Below are 10052 nucleotides of genomic sequence, written 5' to 3' on the forward strand. Positions count from 1 at the left end.
TTCTTTGGGTTGATTTGAAAATGGTCAAGTGTTTTAACTGTTTCTGAAATTGACAGACCATACAATGATGAGTTTATGATTTTTGAGTTTGGGAAAAATATATATGAAAGAAAAAAACAACACCGCCCTTCTAAGTCCATTGCTTCTTACCTGCTACTGAATAAAACGCAAGGAACGACTCCGGTTCCTTTGCAGTTTACTGTAAGCAGTGCGCTACAACACTCAACGTTTTTTTCAAGTTTTAAAAATAAATATAAACAATTCCAGTGCAATTTTATTTTGTTCAAGCAAAAACAAAAAAAATCTGCAAATCTGCAGAAGCGTTAACGTGATTCAGTGAGAAAAATAAAACAAAAGTTGTGTTTAAAATTGTTACCATTTAAAAAAAATAAAAAACCAATACAAAAATGGCATTAGAAGTTGTTTGTTATCAATGCAATACCACCATTTAATACTCCACGTTCGACGCCCCTCAGTCATCAACACAACTTGATGAGAGCTTGGAAATAATTGTTACAAATGAAGATGAAGATGCAGCTTTTCCTCTCAGAAGAGTAATCACCACAGACTCCCTAATAGAATCTTTGGGAGAGGTCGAATTTGACTCTATATATAAAAACATTATGCACGTAAATCCGTGGAATAATGAGATGTTGCCCGCTTGGCAGTTTTCACCCACAGCAAGTGAAATGATTGAGGTGGACTACTCAGCCTTGGAAGAGGAAGCACAGAAATATTATGATAATAATATGCCTAATAATCAATTGGGAGTGCCAGACTTCCATAGACGATTTATGGAGATTGCTGCAGATCTTAAAGCAAAGAAAAAGTCGAAGAAACCTAATGGCCAGCCTGTTCCTCAAAATAATAAGCAACAGGACTTGATTGCAGAATTATTGCCACATGAAGACGACACGATGTTACTACTCGCAATGGAAAAAGAAGCTCCCCTATGCCCGACGAAGACGATGAAATACTAATTTTAGTTGCAAAACATCTATAGACTAGAAATTTAAAAACATATACATTGAATAAAAAATATAACAAAATACTATCTCTATATATATAAAACAGTTTGTCCCGACTGACTGACTGATTGGCAATCAACGCAGAGCCCAAACGGTAAGAGCTAGGAAGCTGAAATTTGGGCTCAAGTATCCTATCATGGTATAGATGCGCACTAAGAAGGGATTTTGGAAAATTCGAGCTCCAAAGTTAGTTTGAAAATTCTGCATTTCTGAATCGATCAACTTTAAATTTGGTTTTTATAATCTATTAAAAAATACAAACAAAACTGCATACTCGATTTTTCGAAATTTCTGTTGGAGCTTGAATTCTTGGGGTTTTAATATTTATTCATTTTTACAAATGAAAAGTTTGTGTTATAAATTTTGTCCGATCGATTTTAAATTTGGGTAATATAATCTACGTAACTAAAATTACAACTTTGCATTTAACGATTTTTAAAATATGCATTTTACAAATGCAGGCAGAACAAACAATACAAAATATCAAACAGTTGGGGACAACTAAGTATACATACACACATACACACATACACACATACACACATACACACATACATATGTACATACAAGCAGCTGTTCGTGTAGTTGCGTGCAAACGGTTGAAGTAGCCAAAGCAAAATGTGAGACACTAATGTGTGAATGTTCATTTGTACACATGTATGTACATACATACATACATACATATGTATAAAAGTACATTCGTCTTGCACTGACAGGGCAAGAAATGTTAATTAACTAAAAATTATTAACATTATAACATAAAAATTTTGATGTTATTTTTTCTTTGTTTAGTACATTTGGCATAAGGGGTTTTTAAGACAACGGACTACAAGGGCGTACGCAGGTTGGGCAGGGGGGACATTGCTCCCCCTAGAAAGAATTTCGCATTATGAATTACACCAGCACCATATATATTACATACGTACATACATATGTACATACGTCTGTATGTATAGTATGTACATATGTACATCAATAAGTATGTATGTACGTACATACATTCTTATATACATATGTATATAGGTTTGTATGTATGTTTGTTTAATTGTAATAAATAGTGTTCTATGGTTTCAAATCGAAATTTTTAAAACAACAACAACTTCAAGTTGTTGGCTCGCACATCTTCTTTCGTTTTGATCATTTACGCCTGTTAATTGCAAAGGCCAAACGCCAAAATTTTAAAGTCACCGTCGCGAGACAACGACTGCGTAACCGATAGTAAAGCCGAATCCGAAAACGGACCTACGCATATTTTGCTACGCATTGCGGGCAGATGTATGTACATATGTATATGATTTGTTCTTATTGATCTCAATAAATAATTAGATTTTATTATATTTTTTATTTATTATATACTTATTGCATTCAAACTTTGATATTTTGATGGTATCGGTGGCTTCAACTATCTAAAGTTTTACTCTAGCAAATTGAGATGAGAATTGTCAGCGCTTTTTGATCGTGGCTCATCGCTGCACGGCATTGACACGAGTGCCGTGTTTCATATTCCGAAAATATGACTCAAGGATCCTTTCTTAGTATCCATCATAGTGTAGGAGCACACTAAGAAAGGCTTTTGGAAAATTCTAGCTTCAAAGGGGGGAAAACGAGCTTTAAAAAATATTAGTTATAGTGGTCATGTTGGTTAAACGAAATAGTTTGGCAAAAACAAAAATGTAACGGACTACTGAACAATTTTTTGTCAAGAACAGAAAATGTTCTTTTAAATACCTTAAATGCCTTCCTACTGGTAACTTATAAGGTGAAAACATATGGGTAGGTTATGCACACACAAAATAAATACAATTGGAAACATTATATTGGGCCGGGTTTAGACGGATAATACCTGCTAGTTTAATATAATATTAATTTCAAACTGGATTTATATAAGCACAATTGTAATCGTGTCTGTTAATTAATTGCTAAAAATATTCTAATAACTCTCTTTGAAAAGTTATAACTTATTTTCGTAAATTTTCTTGCGCTTTCTTTTGTTCCTAAATATGAATTTAAATTATAATAAATAGTAAATGGATATTATTGAAATGATATTGTGAGTAATTTAGTTTTTCTTTTGAGGTAATACAAATTTAAAATTTGTTCGCCACTGGAAAATCAATGGTAGGGTGGGTAATGAGGCGAGGCTACAACAACAACATCTAGCTATATCGGTGCTAGGCTGTTGTTTGTCTGTCTATCTGTCTGATTGCTATTTCTGAAATTTCATGATTAATTTTTTCTTTTAACCACCAAAGAGGCAAGAATTCTCATGTTTTATGTAGTGTCGGTGTGTTGGATGGACAAGTCAACAATTTCAACCTGCACGAGGACCCGATTACAGAGCAAAGGTCTTGGTCCATTATATGGCTTTGCGCACCAAGTGCAACCATTTCGGTATTATGTACCAATATTCTAAGTTATTTACGTTACAGAGTTAGGGCTGTTAGGTCCTCCGTTTTGTCGCATAACAAGGAAGGAAGCGGCCCTGTTCATTACAATTGCTATTACGATATTTTCAAATGATTGAGGCAAACTCGATAATAGAATTATTACAATAATTTCATCACTCAGGGTGATACACACTTCACTCAGTTTGTCTATACTACATGTCGCCATTTTTACGCCGTTTAAGAATTTGAAACACCTTTTATTAAATTCATTAAAGGTTTTATATACTTAATTTCAACAAAGACACCATATGCGCACTTATACAAGAAGTGCTGTACTTTTAAATAAAAGCCGGACACACCGTTTTTTGTCTTTTAGTAATATTGTGTACTTTTGATTACACTAGCATTAATCTGGGACCATAACCTTTGTTGGGATTAAATTGAAAGTACACGATACAGAGGATATTATAAGTATATGTGTTTATTGAATGGCGGCAGCTTATGAACTGAATTACATTGTATTGTTGTACATACTCATTGCATGACAGAGCTACCAGAAATATAATTGAATGAATATGTTAACGTTTGTGTTGCCATATAAAATATACGTTATTTTCAACAGAAAAAACTACATTTTTCAACCGATCGACCTCAAACTAGTTTTGTAAAATCACTAAGAAAACAAAAATAAAACTGTAACCTCGAATTTTGAAACTTGTCGTGGAGACTGAATTATGGGGCGTCAATTAGGCACAAAAGGAAACCGCGTCAACAGCCCACAGCCCAAACCATAGAAGCTAGGAAGATGAAATCCAAATTTTTCAACAGATCGATTTAAAACTTGGTTTCTAAAATCAATAATATGATATAAATAAAACTGCATAATTGAATTTTGAAACTTGTTTTGGAGACTGAAATATGGGGGCGTCAATGAGTCACAAACGGAAACCGTAGAAGCTAGTAAATTTGGGCTCAAGTAAGCTATTATAGCGCAGGTGTGCACTAAGAAGGGGATTTGGAAACTTAGAGCTCCACAGGGGGAAAACGAGCTGCAAAGTTCTTCTGAAAAAACCACATTTCGATTGGTTAATCAATATAAAACTAGGTTTCTAAAATCAATAAAAGAATATAAATAAAACTGCATACCCGGTATCTTGAAACTTGTCTTGGAAACTGAATTATGGGGGCGTGAATGAGGCACAAAAGGAAACCGCGTCAACAGCCCACAGCCCAAACCGTAGAAGCTAGGCGTGCACTAAGAAGAGTATTTGGAAACTTTGAGCTCCACAGAGGGTAAAACGAGCTCCTAATTTTGTTTGAAAAATCGACATTTTGATTGGTTAATCGACCTAAAAATTGGTTTGCAAAACCAATAAAAGAATATAAATAAAACTGCATACTCGAATTTTGAAACTTGTCTTGGAGGCTGAATTATGGGAGCGGCAATTACGCACAAAATGAAACCGCATCAACAGCCCACAGCCCAAACAGTAGAAGCTAGGAAACTGAAATTTGGGCTCAAGTATCCTATCATAGCGTAGGCGTGCGCGAAGAAGAGTATTTGAAAAATTCGAGTTCCAAAGGGGGGAAAACGAGCTGCAAAATTTGTTGGAAAAATCCACATTTCGATTGAATAATCGACCTAATATTAGGTTTCCAAAATCAATAAAAGAATATAAATAAAACTACATACTCGAATTTTGAAACTTGTCGTGGAGGCTGAATTATGGGAGCGGCAATTACGCACAAAATGAAACCGCATCAACAGCCCACAGCCCAAACAGTAGAAGCTAGGAAACTGAAATTTGGTCTCAAGTATCCTATCATAGCGTAGGCGTGCACTAAGAAGAGTATTTGGAAAATTCGAGCTCCACAGGGGGGAAAACGAGCTGCAAAATTTGTTGGAAAAATCCACATTTCGATTGAATAATCGACCTAATATTAGGTTTCCAAAATCCATAAAAGAGTATAAATAAAACTGCATACTCGAATTTTGAAACTTGTCTTGGAGACTGAAATATGGGGGCGTCAATGAGTAACAAGAGGAAACCGCGTCAAAAGCCCACAGCCCAAACAATAAGAGCTAGAAAGTTGTAATTTGGGGTCAAGTATCCTATCATGGTGTAGATGCGCACTAAGAAGGGATTTTGGAAAATTCGAGCTCCACAGGGGGGAAAACGAGCTCCAAAGTTTGTTTGAAAAATCTTCAGTTTTCTACCAATCAACTTTAAATTTCATTTTTATAATCTATAAAAGAATACAAACGAGACTGTATACTCGGATTTTGTGGTGGAGCTTGAATTATTGGGGTTTTAACATTTATTCACCTTTTCAAATTAAAAGTTCGTGTTATACATTTTTTCCGATCGATTTAAAACTTGGGTACTGTAATCTACGTAGATTAAATCTACAACTTTGCGTTCAAGGATTTTCAAAATATGCATTTTACAAATGCAGGCAGAACAAACAATACAAAATATCAAACAGTTGGGAACAACTAAGTATTCATACACACACACATACAAGCGCTGTTCATGTAGTTGCGTGCAAACGATTGAAATAGCCAAATCATACATATGTACACATCTATGTACATGTAAACATCTATGTATGTATGTATGTTCATTCGTCTTGCACTAACAGAGCAAGAAATGTTAATTAATTAAAAATTATTTATCATTTTTAAAAGTATTTTTTTCTTTGTTTAGTACATTTGGCATTAGTAACTTTATGCAGTAACAACAAATTACAAAGAACGCAAATATAAAATAGTTGGGGACATCATATACACACACTCACACACAGAACAAGCAACAGTTCGTGCTTATGTATGACAAAGTAAAGAGAAACATGCATGCATATGTACATACATACATTTCACAACAATCATATTTGGAATTGAAGACACAAATTAGTGTTAAATTAAAAAAATTAATACATACTTACACATATATATATGTATGTATGTATAAAGGCAGATAACGCCTGCATGAAAAATTTGTATGTATGTTACCGAACGCTCCAATTTTGGGGGGACGTCCCGATTTATAGTACTTATTGAACTATATTTGCTATTTGGAAAATGAACTCTTTAAAACACTTTAGAGCCCTCAAAATTAGCGTTGTGCATATATTTTTGTTGGAAATTATAACCTTTGGTGGCTATAATTTTAGAGCAGTTGGAGGAAGAAGTGAGACGCAGTTGTTTTAAAGTGTTAAGAGGTTATATATATTTTGTTATACGCTTATGCGCGAGTTCTTCCCTTAGCAAACGATTGATGAGAACTAACTTGTTATAGATACATAGCACAAAGCACAATGACAAAACAAGTGTGACCAAATATCAAGTAATAATAGTTGTCTTAATCTAACGGATTTCAATAATTTTCAAATTTTCAAATTGGAAAAAATACATATACATACATTAGACATGACACAGGTATATTTTTAGCTCAATTAGGTGTATTATTTCAAATGGAATTGTATTTATGCATTAAATCTCTTGATTCATATAAAATTTGCAAATGTCCCCATATGTACATAAGTTCGTCATGGGTATGTGTGTTAGTCGTTATTTCAAATTTATCATTTCAAAGGGCATAGCGTCATATCATATATATATATATATATATATACAACAGGTGCAGAATCCACACCCGTTCTCACAGAGCTACATCTGAGTCAAGCCCTCGGACAGATTAGGCAGGTGCCTATGTTCAATGGAGCCACGGAGGAGTTGAGCGCTTTCATCAGAAGAATTGATTTCATTATGCGCCTCTACTTGACCCAAATCCCCTTCGTAGTGCACACCTACACTGTGATATGATACTTGAGCCCAAACTTCAGCTTCCTAGCTTTTACGGTTTGGGCTGTGGGCTGTGGGCAGTTGACGTAGTTTCCTTTTGCCCCATAATTCAGTCTGTTCGTCCTAGACAAGTTTCAAAATACCGAGTATGCAGTTTTATTTATATTCTTTTTTTGATTTTAGAAAGCTAGTTTTAAGTCAATTAATCAATCGAATTGTGGATTTTTCAAACAAACTTTCAAACAAACTTTACAGCTCGTTTTCCCCCCTTTGGAGCTAGAATTTTCCAAATCCCCTTCGTAGTGCACACCTACACTATGATAGGATACATGAACCCAAACTTCAGCTTACTAGCTTTTACGGTTTGGGCTGTGGGCTGTTGACGTAGTTTCCTTTTGCCCCATAATTCAGTCTGTTTGTCCTAGACAAGTTTCAAAATACCGAGTATGCAGTTTTATTTATATTCTTTTTTTGATTTTAGAAAGCTAGTTTTAATTCACTTAACCAATCGAAATGTGGATTTTTCAAACAAACTTTACAGCTCGTTTTCCCCCCTTTGGAACTAGAATTTTCCAAATCCCCTTCGTAGTGCACACCTACACTGTGATATGATACTTGAGCCCAAACTTCAGCTTCCTAGCTTTTACGGTTTGGGCTGTGGGCTGTGGGCTGTTGACGTAGTTTCCTTTTGCCCCATAATTCAGTCTGTGTGTCCTAGACAAGTTTCAAAATACCGAGTATGCAGTTTTATTTATATTCTTTTTTTTGATTTTAGAAAGCTAGTTTTAAGTCAATTAATTAATCGAAATGTGGATTTTTCAAACAAACTTTACAGCTCGTTTCCCCCCTTTGGAACTAGAATTTTCCAAATCCCCTTCGTAGTGCACACCTACACTGTGATATGATACTTGAGCCCAAACTTCAGCTTCCTAGCTTTTACGGTTTGGGCTGTGGGCTGTGGGCAGTTGACGTAGTTTCCTTTTGCCCCATAATTCAGTCTGTTCGTCCTAGACAAGTTTCAAAATACCGAGTATGCAGTTTTATTTATATTCTTTTTTTGATTTTAGAAAGCTAGTTTTAAGTCAATTAATCAATCGAATTGTGGATTTTTCAAACAAACTTTCAAACAAACTTTACAGCTCGTTTTCCCCCCTTTGGAGCTAGAATTTTCCAAATCCCCTTCGTAGTGCACACCTACACTATGATAGGATACATGAACCCAAACTTCAGCTTACTAGCTTTTACGGTTTGGGCTGTGGGCTGTTGACGTAGTTTCCTTTTGCCCCATAATTCAGTCTGTTTGTCCTAGACAAGTTTCAAAATACCGAGTATGCAGTTTTTATTTATATTCTTTTTTTGATTTTAGAAAGCTAGTTTTAATTCACTTAACCAATCGAAATGTGGATTTTTCAAACAAACTTTACAGCTCGTTTTCCCCCCTTTGGAACTAGAATTTTCCAAATCCCCTTCGTAGTGCACACCTACACTGTGATATGATACTTGAGCCCAAACTTCAGCTTCCTAGCTTTTACGGTTTGGGCTGTGGGCTGTGGGCTGTTGACGTAGTTTCCTTTTGCCCCATAATTCAGTCTGTGTGTCCTAGACAAGTTTCAAAATACCGAGTATGCAGTTTTATTTATATTCTTTTTTTTGATTTTAGAAAGCTAGTTTTAAGTCAATTAATTAATCGAAATGTGGATTTTTCAAACAAACTTTACAGCTCGTTTCCCCCCTTTGGAACTAGAATTTTCCAAATCCCCTTCGTAGTGCACACCTACACTGTGATATGATACTTGAGCCCAAACTTCAGCTTCCTAGCTTTTACGGTTTGGGCTGTGGGCTGTGGGCTGTTGACGTAGTTTCCTTTTGCAACCATAATTCAGTCTATTTGTCCTAGACAAGTTTCAAAATACCGAGTATGCAGATTTATTTATATTCTTTTTTTGATTTTAGAAACCTAGACCCAAGACAGCGCAGCGTCTTGTTTGGAGCAGTTGAAATGCAAGTAACAGGAGATGCACAACGAGTATCTCAGTTGGCGGCACCGAATTCATGGCACGAGCTGAAGGCGGTCCTGATATCGGAATTTAAAACGCAAACCCCTTTTGAGGAGCTGCTCAGACGGCTCTACAACACACAATTTAGCGGCAACATCCGTAAGTTTGTGGAAGAATTAGAATATAAGTCATTTTTGATTACAAATAAGTTAACATTAGAAGATGATAGTAGAAACACAGCATTATATACAAACGCCCTAAACAAAACTGTAAAAGATGTGATTACAAGAAAACTGCCAGATAGATTGTTCATGGTATTGGCAAGGTACGATAAAGGTACGGTTTCAGGCTTGAAACAAGTGGCTCAGAGAGAGGGAATTTATGAAAATACCTTCTCCGATAGGAATAAAAACTACAATGGTCCGATAAATCAATCAAAACCCCAAAATTCAGGTTACCAAAGGCATAGCAATGATCGTGCGAATGGGGGAAATAATAATGGGAATCAAAATAAAAATTCCAATCAAACATATGCTCATAGACATACAAATACTTACAATAATACTAGACCAAGACACCAAACCGAGAATTATCAACAATTTCATCAAGAATTGCAACAAAAATTGCATCATGATAGAGTAAACAACCCTGTCAATCATCAGACAGCTCAGGTTCGGAGTGCACCCAATCCACCAGTCAAGAGGCAGCGTGAAGGCACTAGTGGTCATTTTAAAATGGACACTTCAGAAAATTTTCATCAAGTAGCCTCAGAGCCAGATACAGGAACCCGTTCATCAGAATACTGATGAATAGTAAAGAAATTAGGTGTGTAATA

The sequence above is a fragment of the Scaptodrosophila lebanonensis genome, unplaced genomic scaffold (assembly GCF_003285725.1).
Source record: "Scaptodrosophila lebanonensis strain 11010-0011.00,11010-0021.00 unplaced genomic scaffold, SlebRS2 tig00001426-arrow-arrow-pilon, whole genome shotgun sequence".
In the NCBI taxonomy this organism is placed as follows: Eukaryota; Metazoa; Arthropoda; class Insecta; order Diptera; family Drosophilidae; genus Scaptodrosophila; species Scaptodrosophila lebanonensis.